Genomic DNA, 15,386 nt, shown 5'->3' with positions numbered 1-15,386 from the left:
GTCTGTGGGTGACCTAGAGTCATTATTGGGGTTCAAAACTCTGCATTTTCATCCGTCTTACTGTTACAAGACAGTTGATCAGTCTGATAATTGTGTCGGTGACACAAAGCTATTTTCCTTGCTGTTGTGACACGGAAATAGTTAAAGGCTATGTACACCTTTGAGAGCAATTTTTTTTTAAATTATTGCATTATACTTATTTTGACCTAAAAAAAAACAAAAACACTTTTTCAATTGGTCTTCATTAACAATATAGAATCCTTTTTCGTGTACAGAGTGTAACAGCGGCTGCTGTACACCGCTGTTGCCCCACTTATCGCCGTGGTCCCGGGCGACGCGCTCATCAGTGACCTGTGGTCGGTGCTTTTGAGGATTCCGTTCCACAGCTTCCACTCAGCCGTGGACACATCATGAGGTCAGCTGGTTTCATGTTATACTGCTCTAAGGGCGGAGCGCATCACTCCCTGGGTTGTGTGGGTTAGGTCAGGTGACCACGCTGACCAACCCTGGCTCTCCTGCAGGTATTTAAGTGGCTCAGCCATCTTCCCAGATGCCTCAGTGTCAAGGTCCTTGAGTTTGCTGGTTCCTGGTATGCTTGTGTGCTCCTGATTTATACTTCGTTCCTGGACTCTGCTTATCGTCTGATCCCTGCCTGCTTGCCTTGTCTCTCCTGTTGCCGACCCAGATTGCCTGACCTGTACCTGTGCTGCCTGCCCTGACCTTTTGCCTGTCTGACAACATCTTTGCCTCATCATTCGGTACTGCACTGTTGCTCCTGGTAATGACCCCGCCTGCCTGACTACGCGTGTACTTCTGGTACTCCTTGTCCGCCTGGACCAGCTGCCACTGACTCAGGGATTGCTCTTGAGTAGCCCCTGGCAACTACCCTAACGACTCAAGTCTATCCTCACCATCTGAGGCTCTAGTGAAAACTAGGTAGTTGCTTAGACACACCCCTCCAGAGTATAGCCAGTCAGTGGCACAGTGGGTTCATGATGAGGTAGGTGGATCTGTTACACAGAGCTGACATGCTCTACTAGCAACCTGTGGATTTTTTGTCTTTTCCGTCATCTGAGGAGCAGAAGGACTTCTTAGGGTGGGTTCATATCAGCGTTATGGATTCAGTTATGGCTTTCCGTTATAACGGAAAATAACGGAATCCATACGACGAAAGTCAAAACAGAAGCCTTTAAGAGGCATTACGTTTTGCTTTCCGTCATAATAGAAGTCTATGGGAATCATAACGGATCCGTCTGGTTCCCGTTATGCAAGATGGGAAACAGTCCTATCGACAGGACTTTTCTTTTCCGTTCTGCATAATGGACACCAGCGGGATCCGTTATGATTTCCATATACTTCTATTATGACGGAAAGCAAAACGGAATGCCTTTTAAAGGCTTCCGTTTTGCATTCCGTCATAATACAAGTCTATGAGCAGCATAACAGATCCATTCTGGTTTTCGTTATGCAGGACTGGACTCCTGCATAATGGAGACCAGGACTGATCCGTTCTGCTGACCATAGACTTGCATTATGAAGGATCAAAATGGAATGCCTCTTAAAGGCTTCCGTTTTGACTTCCGTCTTATGCATTCTGTTTTCCATTATAACCATGTTATAACGGAAAGCCATAATGGAATACATGACGCTGATATGAACCCACCCTTATCTGTGCTCTCTTACATTATAAACACTCATTAAAGCTCAATACTTAACTTACTGATAAGAATGTGGCTTAAATAAGTGTTCATGACCTCTCAGTAGTTTAGAGATAAGGCTTATTAGATGACCATCACAAGTGAAAGTGAAAGTACCAGTCACACAGTTAGAATAACAGTTAACCCTTTTTGATTGAACAGCTCAATATTTTTAATAAAGGCCAATTGAAAATATGATTTTTAGCCAAAAGTTACCGTATTCTTCGCCCCATAAGATGTATTTTTCCCCCCCAAAAGTGGGGGGAAAATGCCCCTGCATCTTATGGGGCGAATACTAATGAATGCTTCCATTATGGAAGCGCTCATTAGTACCGGAGGACCCGGAAGCGGTGAAGGCTTTGTACTCACCGCTTCCTGGTCCTCACTGTCACGAGGGTATCAAAAACCACGTCTGACTCCGTTATACCCGGGGTCAGGAAGTCGCGGCGGGTGGCTGCACGCTCTAGATCTAAAGATCACATTGTTTTTTAGTGATTGTTTTCTGTGTTTGCCTTGCTATCCTTTTTGTTTCTCTCAGGGATCCGTAGCTTCTCCTCCTCAGCTGTTTCTTGTCTGCCACTCCCTACCTCCTTATATTCTCCCCTCACACTTCTCTAGTTGCCAGTTATAGAGCTTCCTGCCTGGACATCTATACTGACCCACTGGAGTGGTGAATCCTGCTTGTCGTTCCTGAGTGCTACCCTCCGGATCCCTGTTGGGCTTATTGTTGTCTCCTGTTGTCGCCCACCTGGGAATATTTGTTGAGTCTGTGTTGTCTGTCCTCCCCTTGGTGTTTTCCCTTAGAGTTAGTGGTGCGGACTAGTGTTCCCATCGCCCTGATCACTACTTAGGGCTCAGCTCAGGGAAAGCCAGGGCTTTAGGCACGTGATCGGCGTACGGGTGAGGAACCCGTCTAGGGACGTCAGGGCAGCCAGGTGCCAGCCGCTAGGTGAGTCAGGGGTCACCATCTTCCCTCTCACTTGGGCAGGGCCTTCCTCGTTCCCTCCCTCTATGTCACGTATGTGATAGCCACGCCGACCGTGATATTATAACTGCCCCTTACCTTTTGAGAAAAAAAAAAAAGTTATATAATTTTTTATTTGTTGTTTTTTTTTTCTCTCTCTACTTAGAATCCAATATGGATCCTATTGATGCCTTGGCAGAACAGCTTCAAAGCCTGTCTTTGGAGGTGGCAGGATTGAAGGCGTCTGTTCTCCAACAACAGCAGCAAATGCAGCAGACCGCACCCCCAGCGGTTGCTATGGGTAACCAGGTTGTCACTGAACCCAAGGTTGCTCTTCCCGACAGATTTTCTGGGGGAAGGGACAAATTTGCGACGTTCCGTGAGGCCTGCAAATTATATTTTAAGTTGCGCCCTTACTCCTCAGGTCATGAAGAACAGCGGGTAGGGATTGTCATTTCCCTGCTTCAGGGGGATCCGCAATCCTGGGCGTTCTCGTTACCCCCTGGTTCTCAGGCTATTCGGTCAGTGGAGGGATTTTTTGGGGCTTTGGGTCTCATATATGATGACCCTGACCGAGTCGCCCTGGCTGAGTCGAAGTTACGGAGACTCCTACAGGGAGATCGGTCAGCAGAGGAATATTGCTCAGAGTTCCGTAGGTGGGCTACGGATGCTCAGTGGAACGACCCGGCTCTCGGGAGTCAGTTCTGCTCTGGGTTATCTGAAAGGGTTAAGGATGCACTGGCGCTGTATGAGACCCCCCTTTCCCTCGATGCTGTTATGTCCCTCTCTATCAGAATAGATAGACGTCTTAGGGAGAGATCGAAAATTCCTGAGCAATTGGTTACCTCTCCCAAGCAACAGTCAGCCTGTACTGACTTAGATGAGCCTATGCAGCTAGGCGGAACTTCTCGTCAGGTCCGTCCTCCCAAGGATCGCCGTAGGGGGGGGGCTTGTTTTTTCTGTGGGGGGAGGGGTCATTTCATTAATGTCTGTCCCTCCTTTCTCAAAAACAAAAGACCGTCGGAAAACTACTAACCCCGGGCTGTGCGGAGGATGTCAGCCGGGGGGTATACGTTTCCTCAGCTTTCCATCCTCAGTCGAATGGACAGACTGAGCGTACCAACCAAAACCTAGAAACATATTTAAGGTGTTTTGTGTCTGAAAACCAAGAGTTGTGGTCATCATATTTACCGTTAGCTGAGTTTGCCATAAATAATCATTATCAGGAGTCCACTGGCAAGTCACCATTCCTTGGTGCATACGGTTTTCATCCCCAATTTTGTACTTTCAAAGAGGGGGGGTCTTCTGGGGTTCCCGAAGAGGAAAGGTTTTCTTCATCTCTTTCTTCGGTATGGCAGAAGGTGCAAGTTAACTTGAAAAAGATGAGTGGTAAATATAAATGCATGGCCGATAAGAAACGGTCGCCAGGTCCGGACCTAGGAGTGAATGACTATGTGTGGTTGTCTACTAGGAATATTAAGTTGAAGGTTCCTTCTTGGAAACTGGGTCCTAGGTTCATTGGTCCTTATAAAATAGTAGCCGTCATTAACCCTGTGGCTTTTCGCCTGGAGCTACCTCAGACTTTTAAGATCCATAACGTCTTCCATAAATCGTTACTCAAGAAGTATGTTCCACCTCTAGAACCATCGCCGCTGCCACCTCCTCCTGTCATTGTGGCTGGTAATCTGGAGTTTCAAATAGCCAGAATTGTTGATTCTCGTCGGGTCCGCTGCTCTCTTCAGTATCTGGTGCATTGGAGGGGTTACGGTCCCGAGGAAAGAATGTGGGTTCCAGCGTCAGAGGTAAACGCCAACAGGTAAATACAGACTTTCCATGCCTCTCATCCGGAGAGACCTGGTCCTGAGTGTCCGGAGGCCCCTCGTGAAAGGGGGGGTACTGTCACGAGGGTATCAAGAGCCACGTCTGACTCCGTTATACCCGGGGTCAGGAAGTCGCAGCGGGTGGCTGCGCGCTCTAGATCTAAAGATCACATTGTTTTTTAGTGATTGTTTTCTGTGTTTGCCTTGCTATCCTTTTTGTCTCTCTCAGGGATCCGTAGCTTCTCCTCCTCAGCTGTTTCTTGTCTGCCACTCCCTACCTCCTTATATTCTCCCCTCACACTTCTCTAGTTGCCAGTTATAGAGCTTCCTGCCTGGACATCTATACTGACCCACTGGAGTGGTGAATCCTGCTTGTCGTTCCTGAGTGCTACCCTCCGGATCCCTGTTGGGCTTATTGTTGTCTCCTGTTGTCGCCCACCTGGGAATATTTGTTGAGTCTGTGTTGTCTGTCCTCCCCTTGGTGTTTTCCCTTAGAGTTAGTGGTGCGGACTAGTGTTCCCATCGCCCTGTTCACTACTTAGGGCTCAGCTCAGGGAAAGCCAGGGCTTTAGGCACGTGATCGGCGTACGGATGAGGAACCCGTCTAGGGACGTCAGGGCAGCCAGGTGCCAGCCGCCAGGTGAGTCAGGGGTCACCATCTTCCCTCTCACTTGGGCAGGGCCTTCCTCGTTCCCTCCCTCTGTGTCACGTATGTGATAGCCACGCCGACCGTGATACTCGGCTGTCGGCTGTGAAGGCTGCGCACAGCGTGACGGCGCTTTGTGATCTCTATGCGCAGCCTTCACAGCACAGCCGGAAGACCGAGCACGCTGGAGGAGAGAAGCAGCAGCCTCCAGGAGCAGGAGAGGTAAGTGGTTTATTTATTTTATGAGAGGCAATGGGGGCAATATGAGAGGCAATGGCGGGCTACAGAGGGCTGATATGAGGCAATAGGGGCTGCTGGGCCCAATTTGAGAGGCAGGGGGGGCTGCTGGGGGCTGATATGAGGTCTGATTGGGTTCTGAGGTCTGATTAGGGGTCAATCACATGACTTGTTGGGGTCTTATTAACATCGGGGATCTGATCTGAGGTGTAATGGAATATATTTTTTCTTATTGTACTCCTCTAAAAACTAGATGTGTTTTATAGGGCGAAAAATACGGTAAATGCAATCATAAAATATATATATATATATATATATATATATATATACAGTTGCAAGAAAAAGTATGTAAACCCTTTGGAATGATATGGATTTCTGCACAAATTGGTCATAAAATGTGATCTGATCTTCATCTAAGTCACGACTATAGACAATCACAGTCTGCTTAAACTAATAACACACAAAGAATTATATGTTACCATGTTTTTATTGAACACACCATGTAAACATTCACAGTGCAGGTGGAAAAAGTATGTGAACAATTGGATTTGATAACTGGTTAAACGTCCTTTGGCAGCAATAACTTCAACCAAATGTTTCCTGTACTTGCAGATCAGACGTGCACAACGGCCAGGAGTAATTATTGACCATTCCTCTTTACAGAACTGTTACAGTTCAGCAATATTCTTGGGATGTCTGGTGTGAATCGCTTTCTTGAGGTCATGCCACAGCATCTTAATCGGGTTGAGGTCAGGACTCTGACTGGGCCACTCCAGAAGGCGTATTTGTTTAAGCCAATCTGTTTTTTATTTACTTTTATGCTTTGTTTTGTTGTCCTGTTGCAACACCCATCTTCTGTTGAGCTTCAGCTGGTGGACAGATGGCCTTACATTCTCCTGCAAAATGTCTTGATAAACTTGGAAATTCTCTTTTCCTTAGATGATAGCAATCTGTCCAGGCACTGACGCAGAAAAGCAGCCCCAAACCATGATGCCCCCACCACCATACTTCACAGTTGGGATGAGGTTTTGATGTTGGTGTGCTGTGCCTCTTTTTCTCCACACATAGTGTTGTGTGTTTCTTCCAAACAACTCAACTTTGGTTTCATCTGTCCACAGAATATTCTGCCAGTACTGCTGTGGAACATCCAGGTGCTCTTGTGCAAACTGTAAACTTGCAGCAATCTTTTCTTTGGACAGCAGTGGCTTCCTCTGTGGTATCCTCCCATGAAATCCATTCTTGTTTAGTGTTTTACATATCGTAGATTCGCTAACAGGGATATTAGCATATGCCAGAGACTTTTGTAAGTCTTTAGCTGACACTCTATGATTCTTCTTCACCTCATTGAGCAGTCTGCGCTGTGTTCTTGCAGTCATCTTTACAGGACGGCCACTCCTAGGGAGAGTAGCAGCAGTGCTGAACTTTCTCCATTTATAGACAATTTGTCTTACCGTGGACTGATGAACAGCAAGGCTTTTGGAGATACTTTTTTAACCCTTTCCAGCTTTATGCAAGTCAGCAATTCTTAATCGTAGGTCTTCTGAGAGCTCTTTTGTACGATGCATCATTCACATCAGGCAATGCTTCTTGTGAAAAGCAAACCCAGAACTGGTGTTGGTTTTTTATAGGGCAGGGCAGCTGTAACCAACACTTCCAATCTCATCTGATTGATTGGACTCCAGTTGGCTGACACCTCACTCCAATTAGCTCTTGGAGATGTCATTAGTCTAGGGGTTCACATACTTTTTCCACCTGCACTGTTAATGTTTACATGGTGTGTTCAATAAAAACATGGTAACATTTACCGTATTTTTCGCCCTATAAGACGCACCGTCCCATAGGACGCACCTAGGTTTTTGAGGAGGAAAATAAGAAAAAAAATATTTTTAACCAAAAGGTGTGCTTTTGGTGGTCTGTGCATGACACTACTATTGGGGATCTGTGGATGGCACTGTTATGGGGGGGATCTGAGGGGGCACTGTTATGGGGGGATCTGAGGGGGGCACTGTTATGGGGGGTGATCTGTGGATGGCACTGTTATGGGGGGGTGATCTGTGGATGGCACTGTTATGAAGGGGTGATCTGTGGATGGCACTGTTATGGGGGGTGATCTGTGGATGGCACTGTTATGGGGGGTGGATCTGTGGATGGCACTGCTATATATGTGTCACCCACAGATCCCCCACCCCATAACAGTGCCATCCACATATCCCCCACCCCATAATAGTGGCATCCACAGATCACCCCCCCCATAACAGTGCCATCCACAGATCTCCCCCCTCATAACAGTGCCATCCACAGATCTCCCCCCTCATAACAGTGCCATCCACATATCCCCCACCCCATAATAGTGGCATCCAGAGATGCCCTAATATACCGGAGCTATATTAGGGGCCGGTGTCATGCAAATGCGGCGGGGCCGGTGCGGTCACTGTACTCCCGCCCCACCGCTCACTCACTTCCTTATTGCCTAAACATTTTATAATAATAGCTTTCATTGAAGTTCCGATCCCCAGCCCCATCTGTACTACTTACTAAATGTCCTGTAGCAGGCAGAGCAGGGCGGACGGCCGGCCGGAACTCACTGATGTCACTTGCCCGCGCCGCCTACTTTATGAATGAAGTAGGCGGCGCAGGCACGTGACGTCAGTGAGTTACGGCCGGCCACCCGCCCTGCTCTGCCTGCTACAGGACATTTAGTAAGTAGTACAGATGTGGCTGGGGATCGGATTGGAACTACAATGAAAGCTATTATTATAAAATGTTTAGGCATTAAGGAAGTGAGTACAGTGACCGCACCGGCCCCGCCGCATTTGCATGACACCGGCAGACTGCGATGTAAAATGGCAGCATTTGCCCCATAAGATGCAGGGGCATTTCCCCCCCACTTTTGGGGGAGGGGGAATGCATCTTATGGAGCGAAAAATACGGTAATTATTTGTGTGCTATTAGTTTAAGCAGACTGTGATTGTCTATTGTTGTGACTTAGATGAAGATCAGATCACATTTTATGATCTATATGTGCAGAAATCCATATCATTCCAAAGGGTTCACATACTTTTTCTTTCAACTGTATATATTGACTCCAAAGGTGTACATAGCCTTAAATCCATCAGTTAATTGTGTCACTGACACAGAGTTTTTGTTTTTACAATAGTAAATCTGTCTGTTAATTGTGACGGTGACCCTAAGCCTATATTTTACTGGTCCACTGGTCCACCGATATGTGGACCAGTAAGCACGGGCAGGTTTCTCGATGTCTCCGGTTGCCTCCTCCTCCACTTCCTACTCTACCGCCTCGTCATCAGGTCTGCACAACACCTGCAGCGCCAACTTCAGCACAGCCAGGGGGAAACAACAGCAGGCTGTTCTGAAACTCATCTGTAGGGGAAAGACCCCATACCACGTAGGAGCTGTGGGCAGGCAAGGAAGAACAGAATGGCTGGTGCCGCTGATCCTCAAGCCCGGCCTGGGGGTGTGCGACAACGGGCAAATCTCATAGCAGCTCTGGGCCTAGCTGGTTTGACGCACATCCCTTGCCTCGCGCATTTGCTGAACTTGGTGGTGCAGAGGTTCCTGAAAAATTACCCCAGAGCTGCTGCAGAAAATGAAGGCCGTCTGTGCGCGCTTTCTGTGTTCTCACCCTGCTGCTCGCCTGTCTGCGCTGCAGCCTAACTTCGACCTTACCAGTTGCCGCCTCACATGCAACGTACCCACAAGGTGGAACCCCATCTTGCACATGCTGGAGAGACTGTGTGAGCAGCAGCAGGCAATAGTGGAGGTTCTAGCTGCAGCACGCATGGGTGAGTCGCTTTGCAGAACAGCACCACTTCCGCATCAGTGAGTGGGCCTCCATGTGGCATGCGAGTGCTGTGCTGCTCTGCTTCGAGTACTCCACCAACATGGTCAGCGCCGATTATGCCATCCTCTGTGTCCTTAAAAAATCGCTTCAGGCCATGATGGATAGGTATGTGGCACAGGAGAGAAGAAGAAGCAGAGGGATCATTCCAATGGTTATCAGGCCAGTCGTTCAGAGGTGGCTCGGAGGGTGGGTTCCTGCACCAACAGCGGCCAGGTATACAACTGTCCAGCCAGGGCACAGTTTTGGAGGATGATGATGATTATTAGGATCTGCGTTCACAGAGGGGGGCACCTAAATTAGCTTGCGGGCCTCACTGGAGCGTGGCTCGGGGGATACAGAGGCCACAGACAATACACCTTCCACCGAGGAAAGCTTGTCATTGCCTCTGGGTAGCCTGGCACACATGAGCGACTACATGTTGCAGTGCCTGTGCAACAACCGGCGAGTTGCCCTCATTCTTACCAGTTCTGATTACGGGGTGACCACCCTGCTGCATCCCCACTACAAGGAGTGTCCTTACTTCCGTTACTGGAGCATGATCAGAAGATGCTCGAGCACAAGTGCATGCTTGTAGACACGCTACTGATGGCTTTCCCACCTGACAGCGGGGTATCAGTGGAAGCAAAAGGTGAAGGCAGAGGAAGGGGGGAAGCTTTGGTTGGGCCCCAATGTAGCTGGGGCCCCTCCAGCACCTCAGAAGGGAGGGTTAGCATGGCTGAAGTGTGGAAAAGATTTGTCAGCATGCCACAACATCTGATACGGACCGTCTTGGCAGGAGACAGCAATTCAGCAACATGGTGGAAGAGTACGTGTGCATACGCCTGCACATACTGATTGATGGGTCTGCCCCATTAAATTTCTGGGTCTCCAAAATGGGCACATGGTCTGAGCTTTCCTTTTACGCCTTGGAGGTGCTGGCCTGCCCTACGGCAAGTGTATTGTCCAAATGTGTGTTTAGCAAGGCAGGGGGGGTGATCACAGACAAGCGCATCCACCTGTCCTCAGCCAATGTGGACATGCTGACGTTCATTAAAACAAACCAGGCATGGATCCCACAGGACTTGTCCGTCCCTTGGCCAGAGTAGTGAAGTATACCGGCGGCACCCAGCCATTGTTATAATCCAGCGCATTTTGTGCATTCTCTTTTACATTTACCAATGTTTTGGGGCCTACAGTAACCAAAAAACAAGCCAAAAAAGGGAAGAAAAAAATAATAATAATAAACACAAAAAAAGGTATATATATATATATATATATATATATATATATACCAGCCGCACCCAGCCATTGTTATACTCTAGCGCACTTTGGGCGTTCTCTTTGCCATTTCCCAATGTTTTGGGGCCTACAGTAGCCGAAAAAAAAAATCTAATGAAAAAAAAATCAAATAAAAGAGAACACCCCTTTTGCATCCTTCTGACTGTATTAGGAGAGGAAATTCATCTGTGCAGTGTGTCTTTGACACTAAGCCAATTTTTTTTATATTAACAACACCCCTTCTAATTGTAGTAGGAGAGGAAATTCATCTGTGCAGTGTGTCTTTGATACTAAGCCAATTTTTTAAAAAAGTAAGAACACCCCTTTTGCATCCGTCTAACTGTAGTAGGAGAAAAATCCATTTAATATATGGTTCCCAGATAGAGGACATATCAGACGTATTAAACTAAGAACATATACCACAGTTGATCATAGCAAAAAGGCAGAGAACCCGAAAAGGGTTTGCCGCCAAAGCAGAACACTTCTCAAGATGACAGCCTCCAGGCCCCATCCTCCTTTCAGGAGGCACTCTCACAAAACAGGGAGATAATCATCTGCTGCTCTTCAGGTTCCCAATCTGCATAACACCACCCTCTTGGTGCACGTCCGGCTGGGACAGCTTCTCTCCATCCATCACTCACTCACTACTCGTAAAGGAGGAAGAGGGAGAGTAGAAAAGGCATGCGTGATATGTACATAACATCAAATGGGGGACAAAAAGAGAGACAGGAGGGAGGAGAAGGAAGAAGAAAAAAAAAAAGAAGAAAAAAAAAGCATTGTTGACTGTGATGTCAGGCCCCATTGTTCAGTGTCATCCTGTGACCAGCCGCTGATTTGTGACACACAGTTTTCCATCCATTGTCCAGAGAGGAGGCTTGGCTGCTGATACATAGAAACTGCTGGACAACTTTATCGCCCCAAAATCCAGTTCAGAAGCTCCACAAGAGGGAGACACAGGCTTACTTCAGGAATGGAAAGGAGCCTCTTCTAGGGCTACGTTCATCCTCCAAGCCCCTTCTAGGTCCACGTTCATCCTACAAGCCCCTTCTAGAGCCACGTTCATCCTCCAAGCCCCTTCTAGGACCATATTCATCCTCCAAGCCCCTTCTAGGACCACATTCATCTTCCAAACATCCCCATTTTGGATCTTCTTTTTGCAGCCCTCTAGCCCTTTCTATGCCTTTTTTACAGCCATTATTCAGCCCCAAACTTCGGGTCCCCTTGACTTCAGTGGTGTTCGGTGTTTGGGGTAAAGTTCGGGACCGTAACCAAACTTTGAAATGAAGTTCAGTCGAACCCCTCAGACCCGCACATCCACCGGTCCGCTCATCACTACCCAATACCCATTCTGGACCTTTCCCTTTGCTCCATGAACTGTGCTTGCTGATGCGTGTTATACTGTGTACCATCAGGGTCGGACTGGGATTACAAACAGCAATGGCACACAAAAGTGGTATAACAGATGCAGTGTGTACAGGTATATAGTATATACAGCAGTGTATTGATGTGAGGTACGAGGTATAAATTATAATCCACTGCTGTATATACTATATATCTGTACCCACTGCATCTATTATACCTCTGTAACGGACTGAACCGTCACTGGGGCTGTTGGAGAAGCCTGAAGGCCAGCCTCCTTCCTACGAACTATGGACCCAGAACTATGGAGACCCCCTCAGACCTTTTGGGGTTACAAGAAACTATGAACCCGGATTTATGTGTGGAATTTATATGCCACATATTTCCTATTGTCCATTAAAGGTGGATGGTGTAGATTCAGAAACACAAAAAGGGTTAACTCTGCACTGAGACTCCTACTAATTGTGTTAGTGATGGGATTAACATAGCTGATTATAAAAGGAGCCGACTTCTCGATGAGTAGATCACCCTATGATACACTCAGGAGATAATCCCATCACATGTGTCCCCTCGCCCCCTATTTTTTCATTATGGAGGGGGTGAAGATGTCTGTTTGCATGTTGTTCATTGTTGATTGCGTCACAGACAATGCCATTGTGTTTATCGAATAGGGTTAGTTTTTGTGTTTAAACTGTAAAGCTGTAAAGGATTGGCTGCTATGTCATGTCCTCAGTTCCCAACCAGGTCCACGGGGGTGGTACCCTTGTTGGAAAATGTGTATATAAGTCAATGCTTGTGTGTTCAATAAAGAGTTCCTGTTTTACATTCAACATAGAGCCTCGTCTCATGTGTATGGGGATTGCTATACGCTGTATACTCCCCTGGCTATAACTCCTAGCTCTTGTAAGAGCTGTTCCTGTTCCTTGTCCCTGTGGTGGTTATGGTGTAGAGCGGAGTGCTTGGAGTCCTCGGGAAGCACTAGGAGCATCCATCAACGGAGGTACGCAGTCAGGGTGCAAGGTGATCCGTTACATTATCAGTACACTGCTGTATATACTATATACAGACACTGCACATGTAATAAACACATACATATACTGTAATAAATGCATATATATATATATATATATAAGAGTGCACAAGGTGTAATTTATACCTCTTACCTCACATATCAGTACACTACTGCATATACTATACATCTGTACATATTGCATCTATATATGTACTGTGTAATATATGCAGTGTGTATGTATATATATATATATATATATATATATATATGTTTGATTTGTTTGATTTAAAGTTACAAATTTTTTTTTATTATTTTTTTATTTTTTTCTCCTCTTTAAAATGGCAGACTTGGTTCAGTGCAGGAATTGTTGTGCATTTATTTCATGTTCCACTCTTTGGAGATTCGGATGCTGTCAGATCTGTAGACAGTTCTCCTTACTGCAGCAGGAAATTGCATTTTTGAAAGCTGAAATATTTAAATTATCTGTTAAACAAACTCCAGCTAGGACTGCTGCAATGCCACTGCCACAGAGGACCCCCAGAAATGGCAGATGGGTTAATGTAGGTTCTGGAAGTCTTAGAGTGGTGGATAGAAGACATGTCCCACAGTCGGTGGTTTTCCATAATTCATTTGCAGCACTCTCAGAATGTAAGGACAACATGGATATGGACTCAAGCACAGAGGGTGAGAAACCATCGACTCCTATGTCTAATGTATGCAACAAAAAAGATAAAGTGAAGTCTCAAAGGATGCAGCTGTTGCTGGGTGATTCAATCATAAGAAGTGTGGAGCTTAAAGAAAATGGTTTTGTGAGATGTCTCCCTGGGGCTACTGCTAGAAGAGATAGAAGACGTATTATTAATATTGTTAAGCAAGCAAAGCAGGAAGGGGACGTGGATGTTCTTGTCCATCTAGGGACAAATGACCTGGCTTGCAATGAAGTGTCAGAGGTGAAAAAATCTTTTATAACACTTGGTAATGACGTACAGGATTTTGCATCCACCATTTCATTTTCTGAAGTTCTGCCTGTGCATAATGTTCAGAATGATAGGCAGAGGCGCATAAAGGAGTTCAACATATGGCTTGGTAAATGGTGTCAAGAGCAAGGATTTGGCTTTGTTTCTCATGATAGCTCTACTTGGAATAGAAAGGAACTGTACAAAAAAGATGGTTTGCATCTTTCTCTCAAAGGAACAAATGTACTTAGTGAACAACTCCAAGAATTTGCGAAAGAGTATTTAAACTAGGAAGGGGGGGCAAAAGAGTGAAAATAAAAGAGTCCAATTGCCCCCCAAAACAATGCCAGAACAGGTCAGAAGCACAGAGGTTAAGAAATGATAAGCTCAGAGTCCTGTCTACAAATGCTCGCAGTTTAGGTAAAAAAATCAATGAACTTGGGTCAATAATGGCATCTGAGAATGTAGATTTAGTGGCTGTTACGGAGACATGGTTTAATGAAAGAAATGACTGGGACATAACCATACCAGGGTAATCTTTATACAGAAGAGACAGAGAAGGCAAGAAAGGAGGAGGAGTGGCCCTGTATGTGAAAGATAGCATTAAATCTAACCTAATACAAGTTGGTGAGGCCAACATAGAGTCAGTTTGGGTTACGTTGCAGTTTGCTAACCATGCAGTAACTCGTGTAGGTGTGATATATAGACCACCTGGTCAAGTTAAAGAACTAGATGATCTACTAGTTGAAGAAATAGCTAAAATGACAATGAAAGGAGAAGTTATCATTATGGGAGATTTCAATCTTCCAGATATAAACTGGAAAACCAAAATAGCAAGTTCTACCAGGAGTACAGATATTCTAAATTCCCTACTGGGGTTATCTCTACAACAAGTGGTTGAGGAGCCAACCCGGAGGGAGACCATTTTGGATTTGGTATTCACAAACAGGGATTCGGTATATGATGTCATTGTAGGCGAAACCTTGGGATCTAGTGATCACCAGTCAGTGTGGTTTAATATAAGAACTGTGAAAGAGTCCCACCACACAAAAACAAAAGTTTTAGATTTTAGAAAAACAGACTTTTCAAAAATGAAATTAGTCATAAATGAGTCCTTATCAGACTGGAACGGATTACATGGAGTCCAGGAGAAATGGGACTACTTAAAAGGTGCATTATTGAAGGCAACAGAAAATTGCATTAGACTTGTCAGTAAAAGCAAAAAAAGGAGGAGACCAATGTGGTACTCAGCAGAAGTGGCCCAAATCATTAAAAATAAAAAGCTAGCATTTTGTAATTATAAAAAAACCCAGAGCAATGAAGATAAGGAAATCTACAAGATTAGTCAGAGAGAGGCCAAGCAAGTTATAAGAACTTCTAAAGCGCAGGCAGAAGAAAAACTAGCTCAGTCTATGAAAAAAGGGGATAAGACATTTTTCAGATATATAAATGAAAAAAGGAAATTAAAACAAGGAATAACTAAATTAAAAACAAAGGACGGAAGGTATGTAGAAGAGAATAAAGGGCTAGCCGACTGCCTTAATGAATACTTCTGTTCAGTTTTTACAAAAGAAAA

The 15,386-nt window shown here is 45.7% G+C and overlaps 1 protein-coding gene and 1 pseudogene across 1 annotated transcript in view; one reads left to right on the top strand and one right to left on the bottom strand.

Moving 5' to 3' along the window:
- DRGX (dorsal root ganglia homeobox) overlaps positions 1-15,386 on the top strand; it is a 321,676-nt gene that overhangs the window by 296,648 nt on the left and 9,642 nt on the right. The window lies entirely within an intron of this gene.
- LOC121006591 lies at positions 10,821-10,938 on the bottom strand (annotated as a pseudogene).

Source organism: Bufo bufo, chromosome 6, assembly GCF_905171765.1.
Source record: "Bufo bufo chromosome 6, aBufBuf1.1, whole genome shotgun sequence".
Taxonomy (NCBI): domain Eukaryota; kingdom Metazoa; phylum Chordata; class Amphibia; order Anura; family Bufonidae; genus Bufo; species Bufo bufo.
This window is presented reverse-complemented; position numbering and strand designations above follow the sequence as displayed.